The sequence below is a fragment of the Macaca mulatta genome, chromosome 17 (genome assembly GCF_049350105.2).
Source record: "Macaca mulatta isolate MMU2019108-1 chromosome 17, T2T-MMU8v2.0, whole genome shotgun sequence".
NCBI lineage: Eukaryota > Metazoa > Chordata > Mammalia > Primates > Cercopithecidae > Macaca > Macaca mulatta.
The window spans coordinates 6,714,782-6,729,996 of record NC_133422.1 but is presented as its reverse complement, the minus strand read 5'-3'; positions in this window follow the sequence as shown (position 1 = coordinate 6,729,996).

Sequence of the window (15,215 nt, the reverse complement as noted above, 5' to 3'; positions counted from 1 at the left end):
GACACTCAGCAGATGCCTGAAACTGTGGATAGTACCAAACCCTGCATACTAAGTTTTCTCCTATACATACATACCTAGGATAACTTATTTTATAAATTAGGCACATTTAATTTATAAATTAGGCACAGTAAGACTAACAATACTCAAAATAGAACAATTATACCAATATCCTGTAATAAAAGTCACATGAATGTGGTCTCTCTCTCATGTGTATGCACAAAATATCCTAATATTTTCAGACCACAGGTGACTGCCAGTAACTGAAACTGTGGTAAGTGAAACCTCGGATATGGGGGGACTACTGAGCATGCAAAGTGCTATGACAGAAGACTGGTTTTAGCTGCAGTAAACAAGAGAGGAACAGTGACACCAAGAGACCGATTTCTGTCCTTTGAGATGCAAAGAGTATACAAAGTCAACGTGAAGATAAACTCTTAACACCATCTAAATATTGTGCTATGAGAGGTAGTCAAAGGACCAGGGCAGTAGCTCACACCTGTAATCCTAGCCTTTTGGGAAGGTGAGGGAGGAGGATTGCTTGAGCCCAGGAGTTTGGCACCAGCCTGGGCAACAGGGCAAAGCCAGTCTCTAAAAAAAAAAAATTAGCTGGGCATGGTGACGCATACCTGTAGTCCCAGCTGCTCAGGAGGCTGAGGTGGGAGGATCGCTTGAGCTTGGGAGGTCAAGCCTGCAGTGAGCTACAATCACACCACTGCATTCCAGCCTGGGTAACAGAGTGAGATCCTGTCCCCGCCACACACACACACACACACACACACACACACACACACACACACACACAGAGAGAGAGAGAGAGAGAGAGAGAGAGAGAGAAAGAGAGAGAGAGAGAAAGGAAAAAAGAGACCTAGTCGAACAGCTCCAGATGCAGAACTTGCTCCTGAGATAAAGCGTGTATGTATCCACCTGTCCGTCTCCTGTGAGGCTACAGAAAACTCTGAGCAGTTTATTTAAACCTACGTTTCCCTAACTACACAAATCAGACTGTGAGAATTAAATGAGCTAACCCATGGGAAGAGCTGTCTGCCTCATTTAACAAGCAATAAAGAGCACCAATCACTGTTACTGCAGGTGCCGCCCTAGCAGCCTGGACAACCCACCAGAGCTGGGAGCATGTCCACTGCATCTCAGTACCAATCCCAGGGTTTCACAGAGCTGGGAGCACGTCCACTGCATCTCAGTACCAATCCCAGGGTTTCACAGAGCTGGGAGCACGTCCACTGCATCTCAGTACCAATCCCAGGGTTTCACAGAGCTGGGAGCACGTCCACTGCATCTCAGTACCAATCCCAGGGTTTCACAGAGCTGGGAGCACGTCCACTGCATCTCAGTACCAATCCCAGGGTTTCACAGAGCTGGGAGCATGTCCACTGCATCTCAGTACCAATCCCAGGGTTTCACATAGAAAGGAGTTCATGGCAACCTCTCAATCAATGTGGATTCAGAACAAAACAAATAATGAACAAATGAGCAAACAAAAACCTAAAACCAGAATGATTTATGTTCAAATTCAGTCCTACTCTTAAATTTGCCTAGTTATTCATTACCACAACAAAAAGTGCAGAACTACTAGAAACCAAAAAATTTAAGAAGTTGAAAATGGTTAGAAATCCATAGTAAATATAATTGGTTTTCAAAGGAAAACTCGATTATCTAATCCTATGATGTTTCTGCCTACATGTGACAGTTAAGCTTCGTTTTTAAGGTACACAGTAGACAGGTCTGGCCCCGGGCAGCCACCTGTGGATCCTAATACTTTGATCCCTAACTCCCTTCTTCACTGTGACAAATCTTTTTCTTTTTAATTCCAGCACTTGGCACATTACTTGGCACATAGACAACACTCAAAAACATTTGTCAAAGAAGTGATTTTTTTTCCCAAATGCAGAGATTTAAAAGAAAAACAATGCATCTTCCCAACCTACTTCAACTAGAAAAGCTGGACTTGCCCCGTATTTAGTGACCCTGAGTTGGCTCTGTGATCACCATGTTTAAGTGCCACAAAAGCATAAAGCATGAGAATTTGAATCAACAGTTGTTTCAATTCCACCAAACAGTTAATGAGCTTCTTTGTGATGGGCATAAAAAGATAAAATAATAACTTTCTCATGATAAAATAAGGCTTCCAGTTTGAGGAAAGATTGTTGACTAGAACCAAGAAGCTAGTTCAGCAACATTCTGAATAATCTACCATCATTAAATACAAATGTGGACTGGTACCAAGGGCATCACTAAGCAGTGTTCTTTAGCGATACTCAGAAGCAGTCTGAGAACTGGAGGAAAACCAGGGTCTGCAGGATAGCTGGACAGAGGAGCAGAGGTCCTGAGGGTGGAAGCACTGACCAGAAGGAAGGGCCTGAGGACAGGAAAGACAGGGAGAGGCCAGAGGACCCTGCGCCTCTGTCCAGGACTGCGCAGAGAACACAGATGCAACAAGGTCACCAGTTAGGAAATAACAGGATTCCAGAATTTTTAAAACTCCCCTGTTCTTAAAAAAGTGGGACACTGTGTCCTTGGCTGATCTTTTGGCACTTTCTATTGCTCTTCACCCCATAAAGATGACAAAAACTGTGGCTTCCAGGGAGGCCCTTGAGATGACAGTTTAAACCTTGAAACAAATCCAACCCAAGTAAAAAGATTTTCTTGCCCAAACTACTTTGTATATTTCTCAGCTTTAATTACTGAACCCTATAACTAGAATTCATCCCTGATTCAAAGAGACGCTAAAAATAGCCTGTTTCAGAACGTAGAATGAGAAGCATCCTGTAATTTTGCTACTAAATGGACTCCTTTTTTTTTTATAGCTCAGTAACTTACTCTTCAAATACATTTCTTTTTATCAACCAAAAAAATGCAAAGCACTTCGGATGCACATTCAACAGTAATTTTCAATACTAATTATGTATTTATAAGGTTGTAAGTGAAATCTCAGGCATATACCAACCTTACTTAAAAACAGCCTCCTGACTCTTTCCCTCTAATCATGACCTTCATTAAACAGCTATGATTGCAGAGTACCACCTCATTTACATACGATGAATGAATTAAAACAAAGCTCTTATCCAACAGGCTCCCCACTGCAACTGGCAATTTATTAATAACAACTTACATCTGAATCCACAGTGCCACTTACAAAGGGCCTTCACATAAATCATCTCATGTAATCCCCTACAACCTTGACACCTGCAAGTTAGGAATTAGTTTAACTATCTTGCAAATTAGGAAACAGTCTTACAGAATGACTCATCCAAAAAAAATCACACAGTAAATACAGGTGAAAGACACACTCACCTACATCGATCTCACCTAAGTTTCAAGGTTTATTCCGAACTCCACTCCTTCTATGACTGACTCTATCTTCTTCACTATGGTTTCAGGACCACCCCAACCCAGCTAGTTCACCCCATCCTCCTAACTCCAACAGAACTCACTAGGAGTATAACCAATGTGAAACCCAACACATGCTACTTTCCACTGGGATTTACCTTCAGAGGCCTAGGTTCTGTTTTCTCAACTCAATCAGAAGCCCTCGTATTTACATACACATTAAACTACTGTTTATGATGCCACCTAAGAATCATCTAGTAAACAAATGTCTTTCCCTAACTTCAGCAACCAAACCAGGGCATTACCCTTAGCTTTGGCCCCACCATCCTGCCTCCAACCAGAAAATCCTTAAAGCTGTTCATAGGCCATCATAAATAAGTATAAAAGAGGTTTCCCCTTTTTAATGTGTTTTACAAACATTTTTAGTAGAGAGACACAGGGTCTCACTGTGCTGCCCAGGCTGGTTTCAAACTCTGGCCTCAAGTGATCCTCCTGCCTCAGCCTCCCAAATGCCAAGATTATAGGTGTGAACCACCACGCACAGCCCAAAAGAGGTTTTCTTAGCTGTGCTTAAAGTTGCCTTACATCCTTTACTGGTTTGAGTCTCTGCCTTTCTCCTATGCCTATATTCCATCCCTGGTCTCTGACTTCGTATTGCCTCCTGAGCACCTGCTCAACTGACCAACTAGTTATTTGTGTTTTTACTTCCTTGATTTCACCTACCTTGATTCCTGAAGATTCACCTGGTTCCTGTTCAGGTGCTGGAACACCTTTACCTCCCAGCCTCACTTTGCTCTCTGAATCCAGAGTTTCTAATCTGTCCTCATATTAACCACAGTCCAACCCCTACAAAAGGTACCACCCAGGCCCCAGCACAAGATGCTGCTGAGCCTTCTACAGCTGGCCAGAAGGATAGTGCTGTCTTTTTTACCTTCAGCTTATTCCTGGAGCTCTGCACTTCCACAGCTGTTTCAGGAGAAAGACATTTAACAGAGGTACCAACAGCAATTACTCTTACCTCCCCATGGGCCCTTATCTCCTTCGTCTTCAAGCTCAAGACTTAAAAATCAGGTGACAAATAACCCAGGCTAAAATACCACACAGTCAGCAATCTGTTGGATACCAATGGGTTAGATCATAACCAAATCAGGATTTCCACTTAGTTTCATTGAATGTGTTGAGTCTTACATTTGGACAAAGAAAATAATGAAAATCATTACATAAGTGCATAAAATACACAGCAAATCTGTATATTATCAAATAGAAATAGCAAGATGTAAATACTGCATTGCAGAGGTATTTTTTTTCATTATTATCATGACAATATTTAAATACTCCAAAATCAAACTATATTTCAAAATTACCTCTATAATACTAAACCTGACATAAAGATTTCATGTGCAATTCAGCAAATAACTTCAGTTTTTCTTTTTCTCTCTCTGAGGATACAGTATAATAGTGGCCACTATAACAAAGAGATTCATAAACCTGTACCCACAGGGGATCCTATGTGTTCAAACAAGACTGACAAACACAGCAATAACATTTTACAACATGTCTACATTCAAAGCCCCTGAGCCTCTAGTCAAAACCTAACTCACACTATATCTACAGTAATCAGGGAACTAAATGGCCCACCTTCATGCCACAAGAATACTACAATTTATGAGAGAAGACACAAACAAAAACAAGGAAAAAATGACTTCCTAGAAATGAATGTAAAAATTCAGTCACCTAAGTAACTCATTATTGCCAAAAACATTTCTAGCATCAAATTCTATCTCCAATTAATTAAGTAGCAGTAATCATTTAATCAGTGGCATCCAATATAATCCTGTAGGAAACATTTTCTGAAGCCCAGAGGCTGCATGGTAAAGGGGAAAGATGGGAGGCATGGGGTCAGAGATCTGAGTTCCACCCTGGCACTACCATCGAAAAGCTCTGGACCTTGGAAGAGTTATTACTGTTTGAGTCTCAAGCTCCCCTTTTATAAAAATAAAGCTAATCATACCTCCCCTTAAAATGTGACGGGGAGGATGAAGTCTTATGGGCAAAGAACATAGCAAGGTAGCAGAGGCATTTAATAAATGGTAGTTATTATTTCTAGACAACTAAAAGCAAAACATGCTCCCTGTGGGCAGACAAGCACACCCATCACAATCTGGCAGCTTTACTCAGCCCACTCTTGGCAAAAAGGAAGTGTGGATATCTTTGCATTTGTGTATGCAGATGACAGGCCACATCCTCACTCTTTGAGGTAATGGTGGCAGCACTGATCCGTCTCCAAATGACAAAATTCATGCTTGAGGTCAGTGGCCAATGTATCAAATATCCCTGAACCAGCACCTCTTTGTTTTCTACAAACAAAGATAATAATGGCCAATGTACTCACTGAAAGGGTACAGGAATGTAGATATTCCAAACAGTAGATATTCTGATATTTGAAATCCTCACGTTTATTTAACTAAAGTTTCATTAGATTTTGTAGAGTTTTCTGTTAATAACTTGAATTCTGCATAAAATGCCAGCTGAATCTGTCAACCCTGAAGGTAGGAGGGTACCAAGATCCAGATTCTGGCCCTATTCTCTCCATCATCCACTATCATCCATATTCCAGTGACAGGACGCTTCTTTCAAAGTCTAGAAGAGATGTAAGGAAGGCCTCATCTTTGTAGAACCTTTGAGCACAGGAATAATGATTCAGTGACTATACAACTCCACATACAAAGTAAACTGAAGAAATTAAAGTGGTAATAAACCTATACACAGCAACAGTCAACAGAATTAAAATTAAAGTACTCCAGCAAATTACATCTACAGTATTATCTTCTCCCCTCAAAACTGCTGAGATAAATGGAATTCCATGGAAATCTCCTAAAATAAATGCTACGTAATTCACATACCAAATACAGAGATTAAGTACCATTTTTATCAATCTGCTTAAAATTAATGACCTCAAATCTTAATACAAAAGTAATCAGTAATTTTTAAAATACATCTGAAAGCAAGTGAATATTATTGCACCTAAAAGTGTTGAAAATACATTATATAAACCCACAAAACCATGAGATTTCAACACAGCATGGCTCTATCTACTATATAACCTATAAAACTAAGCATTTTCAACCTAAGAGAACCAAATTGCTAATCATCTCTACCCTGCCACAAAGAAAGCAATCATCCCCACTATATACCACATTCCTACAACTATTAAGGAAAGGAGGAAAGATACAAGTGGAGAGGTGGAGAGAGGATGTGTAGGGTACAGACATTAACATTCTACAGTGCTGCGACAGTGTTTCTTCTTGGAGGCAATAAGTAATGCAGAGCGGATGCTCCCGTTCGTCTTTTGGAGATGAATCCAGCACAAGGAGATTAAGTCATGAAAGAGGAGCTAAAACATCTGGCCTCCAATACTAACCAACCAACAGCAGAACGGACAGACACCCCAGCTCCCAGGAGCATTGTGAAACATCTTACCAAATACACCTTTTTACTCAGGATTTGTATCTGAATTCTCTGCTGGGATGAAAAGCTAACGAGGATTGTCTCTGCCCTGACATGAGAGCATCTAGAAAGGAAAAAATGACAAGCAATGTACTTCACTGCTACTGAGCCTGCCATGCTGAGCCAGAACTCTGCTTTATGTTCTTAGCTTCTCACTTGGTCCTCACAGCAACCCTAGCAAGTAGGAACTATTAATATCCCCATTTTACAAACAAGGGAACTAAGAAACAGAGAAGTGAAGTGGCTTGCCCCAGGTCACACAGTACATAACAGAGTTGAGAGTCAAACCTAGAAAACCTGTTTTCAGAGACAATGCTTTTAACCACTAGCCTTCCCTTCTTTTATTTGAAATGAAATATAATCTTGCTGTAAAGACAACTCAGGAAATGTAAAGACATCATGTATCCATCCCACTCACCTTACTGCCCACTCTACCATTAAAGGTAAATCTCAAAATCTTTCCTACAGTAATCCCAGACAAACCATTCAAGCCCTGGAAAGTTTACTGTATACTTCTGCATCATTTAATCTTCGGAGCCCAAAGAGGATGATAGAGGTGGGTGTTACAACCTCCAATTAACAAAGGAATACTTTCAGAGAGTAATTTAACACTACTGCAAAGCTCTAAGTGGCAAAGCCAAGGTTTGAACTCCCCAGTCCACTTAGAAATGATGCCTTTTGGAAATATTTTATCCACTGTCTCAATGAATCAAATCCCATGGGATGACTGTAACCTCCATTCTACAACATTACACAGGGACAATTTGCCCCAGGATTTACAAAGTGTGGAGAGAACACAAAGACACCTACAGGAAGTAAATACCAGATATTAAGAATGCCTTTGCAGGCAAAGTAGTAATCCACAGCTGTTTTCATCTGTGGCAAAGTGGTGGAAAGACAAAGAATCTGCCAACAGATAGGGGTAAGAAGATACCAGCTGAACTGTTAACAAACTTTTAATGTCTCCATGTGAGCTGAAATGAAGATCAGAATCTCCAGGAGCCCCAAAACACAGCAAATCTGCATCCACTTGCCAACTCTTTCCTGTAGGCCTTAATCAAATACACATGGGTGGTGCACAAGGCGCTAGGGCAGGAGAGCTGAGAGAGCCCCTATGTTAGGCACTTGTGAAGTCCCTAGATGCAGCGTAGCAGCCTGACACCAGGAGGAAGGCAACTAAGGGGACAGAAATCAGCTTTTACCGTCCCTACTAAAACTACAATAAATTAGCCGGGGGTGGTGGCGGACGCCTGTAATCCCAGCTTCACCAGAGGCTCAGGCAGGAGAATTGCTTGAACCCGGGAGGCAGAGGTTGCTGTGAGTCAAGATCAGCCACTGCGCTCCAGCCTGGATGACAGAGCAAGACTCCGTCTCAAAAAAAAAGAAAAGAAAACAAGAGCAGGGTAGGCCAGGCACAGCAGCGCACGCCTATAATCCCAGCACTTTGGGAGATCGAGATGGGTGATCACCCAAGGTCAGGAGTTCAAGACCAACATGGAGAAGTCCCATCTCTACTAAAAATACAAAAATTAGCCAGGCACGGTGGCATGCACCTGTAATCCCAGCTACTCACAAGGCTGAGGCAGGAGAATCGTTTGAACCCTGCAGACGGAGGATGCAGTGAGCCAAGATCGTGCCAGTGCACTCCAGTCCGGGTGACAGAGTGAGACTCTGTCTCAAAATATAAATAATAATAAATAAAATAAAAAAGAGCAGGGCAAAGAGATACCTTCTGAGGAGCCGAAAGCCATGGAGAGTATAACTAACTCTCCAGTGTCCAGAAAGGCTAGCAGCCAAGCTATAAAACAAAGAGAAATCTCCCACCGTTCAACAAGTTGGCAGCTTGGCTCTGAGGCATAAAGAGATCTCCAAGATCTTACTGGGGTTCGGAGTGAAAACTGCCAAAAACAAATTTGTGATCCCACTCTCAAACTATGTGAATCCAACGGTAAATTGACTCTAATGCTACTTCGAAGCCCAGATCCAGTCAGTCCCCCACATTAATAGTGTGACAAAAGGAAGAGCAAGCCCTTTGCCGAGACATATATTCCTCAGTCTATATTGTTCATAATGTCCAGCACACAATAAAAAAATCATGGGGCCAGGCGTGGTGGCTCATGCCTGTAATCCCAGCACTTTGGGAGGCCCAGGCGGGCGGATCACTTGAAGCCAGGAGTTCGAGATTAGCCTGGCCAACATGGCGAAGCCCCATCTCTACTAAAAATACAAAACATTAGCCGGGCGTGCTGGCACACACCTATAATTCCAACTACTCAGGAGGCTGAGGCACGAGAATGGCTTAAAGCCAGGAGGCAGAGGTTGCAGTGGGATGAGATCGCGCCACTGCACTCCAGCCTGGGTGACAAAGTGAGATGTCTCAAAAAAAAAAAGATAATAATAATAAATAGAAACAATGGGACACAAGGAGGAGACAAACATGGTCCATTTTCAAAAAGTCAGCAGGGGGTACATCCATCTATGATCCTGATGTTGCAACCAGTAGACATAACCATGAATAAATGTACTAAAAGACTTAGTGAGGAAGACGAGCAGGTGAAGGATTTCATCAGAGTAAAATAACTAAATAGGTAAACAGAAAAGCCAGAAATGGAAATTACAATTTCAGAAAGAAAGAACTCATTCGATGAGCTTAACAGAAAACTGGACATAGCAGAAGGTGGTTCTATGAGTTGCAGAGAGAGAAAAATGGAAAACAAGAAAACTGCCCAAGGGCTGAGAAATAATAAATGGCTTGAATATACCGGAGTCCCAGAAGACAAGGAGAGAACCGGATAAAAGAAATATCTTAAGAAAATAATAATCTGATAATTTCCCAAATGTAATGAAGGTCATCAACCCACAGATCGAAGAAGCTCATTAAATCCAAAGATAATAAATACAAAGAAAAATCACACCTAGGCACATCATAGCCAAAGTGCTAAAAACCAAAGACAAAGAGGAAATACTCAAAGCAACCAGAGGAAAACGAGACATATGACTTGTAGAAAACTGCAATAAGGGCAACATTTAAGAAGGCTAAATTTTATCAAAAATATTTAAAGTCAGAATATGATGAACTAACATGTTTAGAATGCTGAGGTGTGGGGAAAATGACTGTCACACAAGACTGTCTAATAAAAAAAAACTAAAGAAAGAACTCTCAAAACTAGCTTAAAAAAAAAAGGAAACAATCCAATTATGAAATGAGTGAAAAATAAATAAATATTTCACCAAAGAGGATACATAGATGGCAAATAAGCAGATGAAAAGATGGTCAACATTATTAGGCATTAGAGGAATGCAAATTAAAACCACAATGAGGTATCATTACATTCAGGTTAGAACAGTTACAATAAACAGTGATAATACCGAAGTCTGGTGAGGATGCAAAGAAAATGGATCACTTATACACTGCTGGTGAAAATGTAAAATAGTACAGCTACTCTGGAAAATAGTTTGGCAGGTTCTTACGAAACTAAAGATTAACTTGCCAATAATCACATTCATGGGTATTCATCCCAGAGAAAATATATTCATACAAAACCTGTATACAAATGTTCATAGCAGCTTTACTCATAATAGCAAAATAGTACAAACAGTGCAAATGTTGTTTGTGTGGATTGTTGAACCAACTCCGGTATATCCATACAACTGTAAACTGCTCAGCAATACAAAGGAATGAACAATTGATACATACAACAACCTGGACAGACCTCAAGGACATTTTGCTTAGTGAAAAAAGTACATCGCAGAAGGTTAAACATGGTATGATTTCATGTATATAACATTCTGAAAATGACACAACTAATAGAGATGAAGAACAGGGGCCAGGGACAAGGAACAGGATGGCTGAGAGTACAAAGAAATTGCACAAGGGAGATTTTGTGGTGATGGAACAGTACTGTATCTTGATGGTAGCAGTGATTATAAGAATCTACACATATGATAAAACTGCAGAGAACTTTACCCACTCGCACACACACACCTGCAGTTTAAAATATAGTGAACAGTGAATAAGGTCATTGGTACGTACCAGTACCAATTTCTTGGTTTCTGTATTATACTACAAGCTATAATAGACGTCACCTTTGGGGAAGCTGGGCAAGGGTACATGGGACTGTGAATTTTTTTATGCCATGTTCTCTGAGATTATTACTATGTAAAAATAAAAGGTTTAATATTTAAAAAGGAAGACAAAGTAAAGACATTTTCTGATAAGCCAAAGCTGAGCAGATCCACATTTAAAAAGATGCTGAAGTTCTTCAGACTGAATGGAAACAGTATCAGACAGAAACAGGAAGAAAGAACACCAAAGACATTAAGTGTGTTCCTCCTGAGATATTCCTTTGTTCAACTAACATTTGTTAAATAGCTTTTCTGCAAGTCTTTATGGTAAGTGCCATGGGATCAAAGACAAATAACACTCATACTATCTATTATACAAACCTACACATAAATATTAGCAACAAATGACATTGAAGACTATGTTATCAAGGTACTTATACACTGCTGGTGGTTACACAGAAAAGGAAGTTGTTGTTGGGAAATGGTAGGTAAAGAAAGACTTCCCAGAGCTGAATCTGAAGATGAATGTTAAATGAACAAGTGAGGGACAGTATTCTAGGCAAAGAGTCTGCCGGAGAGAGAGCAGCCACAGAGGAGTGAACGAGGAAGACATACATGTGGAGCTCCAAGAGCTCAAGAGACCCGAGGAGGAGGAGGAAGAAAAATCCCCAGGAAATGACAGAAGACAGACTGGGGATGGACAGGCAGAGCCCAAAAAGCCCCTGTCAAATAAGGAGGATCTACAAGTAACCGGGAGAGTTGGAAGGAACTTCTATTCCTTTATTAGGAAAGGAATAGAAGTCCAGGGAGGTAACTTTGGCAGTATGAATGATGTACTCGGGGAAAGCGATATAGGAGCTAGAACTGGGCAGTAATACAACAGTCCAGAAAGGAGATGGTAGTAAGCTTAGGCCAAGGCAGCAGCCAGGAGCACAGGAGTCAAAGGGCATATACAAGCTAGCTGAGGATCAAGAGGAAAGGGAGGAGCTGACGATCACTCCCACAATTCCAACTTGAGTGCTGAAAAGATTTTACCTTCATTTGTCTCAAAAGGGAATAGAACAGTAAGGAGCAGGTTTTGATGGAAAAAATAATAATTACACTTTTGGAGATGGTGATCTTGAGGTACAGGGGGAACCTCCAGATATCTAACAAATGCAGAGATACAGCCTGGAGCAGAGACCATAAATTAGCCCTCGCTGGAACTGAAGGACTAGAAGAGCATTTGATGGAATTGCCAAGGGGAGTAAATACAAAATGAGAAGAAAACAGCATTAAGAATCAAATTCCAGGAGAAAAAGGCCCTTCGAAAATTTATACTTTAAAAAGTATAAATTGGAATACTTTTGTTGTCATTATATGTTAAGAGCCTTCAATTACTTAAATCAATGTAACTAATTCTTCTTCTAGTAATACAGTAATATATGAATAAAGGAATGAACACAAATGTGGACAAAGATTTGTACACAATGATGTTCCCTTCAGTGTTATTTATGTAATAAAACACAGAAGCAACTAAATCAGCCAAATGAAGGAACTGATTTAAAGCAAACTATGTTAGATCTAGAAATTATTATGCAATGACCTATGCAGTATTTTAGAAGACTTAATTATGTGATAACATTTTTCTGACATGACACTAAATGGAAAAGCATACAAAGTAGTGTCTATAGGATTTATTTATGCAAGAATATGTATTGAATACCTACTATATGCTAGTACCTAAGTGCTGAATATAAAATGCAGTAAAAGGTAGACAATTCCTTTTTATGGACGCTGGATTCCACTGGAATGTGACTTAAAAAGAGCAAATAAATAAATCTGCAAGAAAATATGACATGAAATAAATGCTAAGACACACAAAACAGTGACATAATAAAATATTATCAGTTATATAAAAATACCTGAAGTTAAATTTAAAGACATAAAGCACAAGATTAACAGTAAACAATAATAATAATAATTTAAAACAAAGCAAATTTCAGGTGGCTTGGTAAATGGCCTAGAAAAATAAAGGTGAAATTATAAAGTGTTTGGGTACTTTATGATTCAATCTTCAGCATATTCACAAGACAGAACTTTTACAACCTTTCATCTTTCTCACCCTCAAACCAAAAAACTCAGGAGGCACCGGCAAGCAGTATGCTGAGGGAAGCCCATGCTTCTGCCAAGTCCGTTTGGACCAAAATGAATTCCTCAGTAATGCTTAAGGTAGAAAGTTTTGCAAGATAAACGACCCTTCCATAAACAAGCTAAGATGATATTTTTTATATTTCCACTTTCATTACAGTACAATGCCCCCACTCCCCACCCACATTCACCTAAATTCATTCACCCATTCACTGAACCAATATTGCATGTCAGGGACTCCCTTAAAATCGTAACATCCCCTAGAAACAGTACTCAAATGCTACAGAAACTCAAAAACCAATTCCTAAAATAAAAATATTAGACTGCTTAAACATTTGTGCAAAGTCTAAACTGAAGAAAATCACTGTAAATATTGCCACAAGTTGTGTAACATTACAGAAATGTCCTTAGAAAATAACCCATGTATGCTTAACACACAGAGACAGGCACATGCACACACAGCTCAATGACATTTATCCTGAAAAACTTACCCTGCACAGACAACTGACAAGACACTGATAAGAATGTCTTCCTATTAGAGGTAGAGAAATTGAGAAAACATTGTATTGTACACCGAATTGTGTATAATCCACCAAAATCATGTGGAAGCTCCCATCCCTGACGTGATGCATTTGGAGACAGGGCCTATAGAGGTAATTAAGGTTACATGAGGTTACAGGGTGGGACCCAGATCCTATGGGATCTATGGCCTTAGAATAAGAGACACCAAACTCACACTCTGCACCCACTCAGAAGCAAGGCCGTCTGAGGACGAAGAACTTGCAGGTAAACCGGAAAGATGGCCCTCACCGGGAAGTGAACCCTGCTGGAACTGTGTTCTTGGACTTCAGAGCCTCCAGAACTGTGAGAAAATCTCTGTTGTTTAAGCTAGACAGGCTGTGGTATTTTGTTATGCAGCCTGAGCTAAGACACACTGTAAGGTAAAATTACCATAAAGTTCATGAGTAAAACTGAGATTCACTCCCTCAAAAAAACACAAAAATATTTCCAATAGTTTAGAATCTTTCCTGAAAATTCAGTATTACTCAAACTAACATTAATCATAGGCTTCTTAAAAAGTCAGCTGTCAGGGTGAAATATTTTATTATTAGAGATTAGTCAGTTAAATAAATCACTCTGTAGAGGTTGGCGATATCATGAACTTCATTATAACTGTGGTTCAGGAAAGCTTATTGGTCCAGAAATCAAGCAAAGCCCAAAATAATCTAGAGTCACTGCGGTAGAAAGAAAAAAAAAAAAAAAAAAAAATTCGCCTGCTCCTTTGAGGTCCTTTTGAATGACTACCTAGTGTCTTCTCCAGAGCCAGACATCCATTCTGAAGCAACAGCTGAGTGCATGGGGTTAACACACCACACTGAGCCCAGCAGGGACGCAAGTACCTTAAGGGGTGACCAAGTAATAGTCACCAGTGCCTGCATCTCCAACCTCAAGCACCTACAACTCAGTCCTCAGACCTTTTCTCTTCTCTATCCCCACTCCCTCCTTTCCTGATCTCACAGTTTTAAATGCCACATATATCCTGACAGCTCCCAAATTCCCAGCTCCAGGCCAGACCACTTTCCGTGATACCCAACAGCTAACTCAGTATCTTCATGTGGATGTCTAACACACAACCCTAATATGAAATTCAGCATGCCCAAAACTGAACTCCTGACGTCCCCCAGCAATCTGGAGCTCATGGTCTTCCCCTCGCAGTTCATGGCAACCCCATATATCTCAGCTGCTCGAGTCAAAAATCCTGGGCATCCTTAATTTCCCTCCCTCACTGTCAGATCCACCAGCAAATCCTACTAGTGGTTCCACCTTCTAAATACATCAAAATCCTACCGCTTCCCCCACCTCAACTGCTTCCATCCTTACCCAAGCCTCCCGGCTGGTCTCTACTTTACTCTCTGTCCCCTGACAGACTGTTCTCCTAAGAAGCTAGAGAATTTCTGTCAAAGAAGTTGGATCACATCTCTCTTCCATTTCAAACCCTCTGGTGGCCGGCCATTCAGCACTCATGGTGTGATGAAAATCTAAAACCTCTACAATGACCTGAGAGTCACATGACCTGCTTCCTTCCCTCCCCTAACCACTCTGTCCTCATCTCTTACTCTCTCCCTCTCCCTCCCTCACTCTACTGCGGGTCTTCTCCCTGAACACAC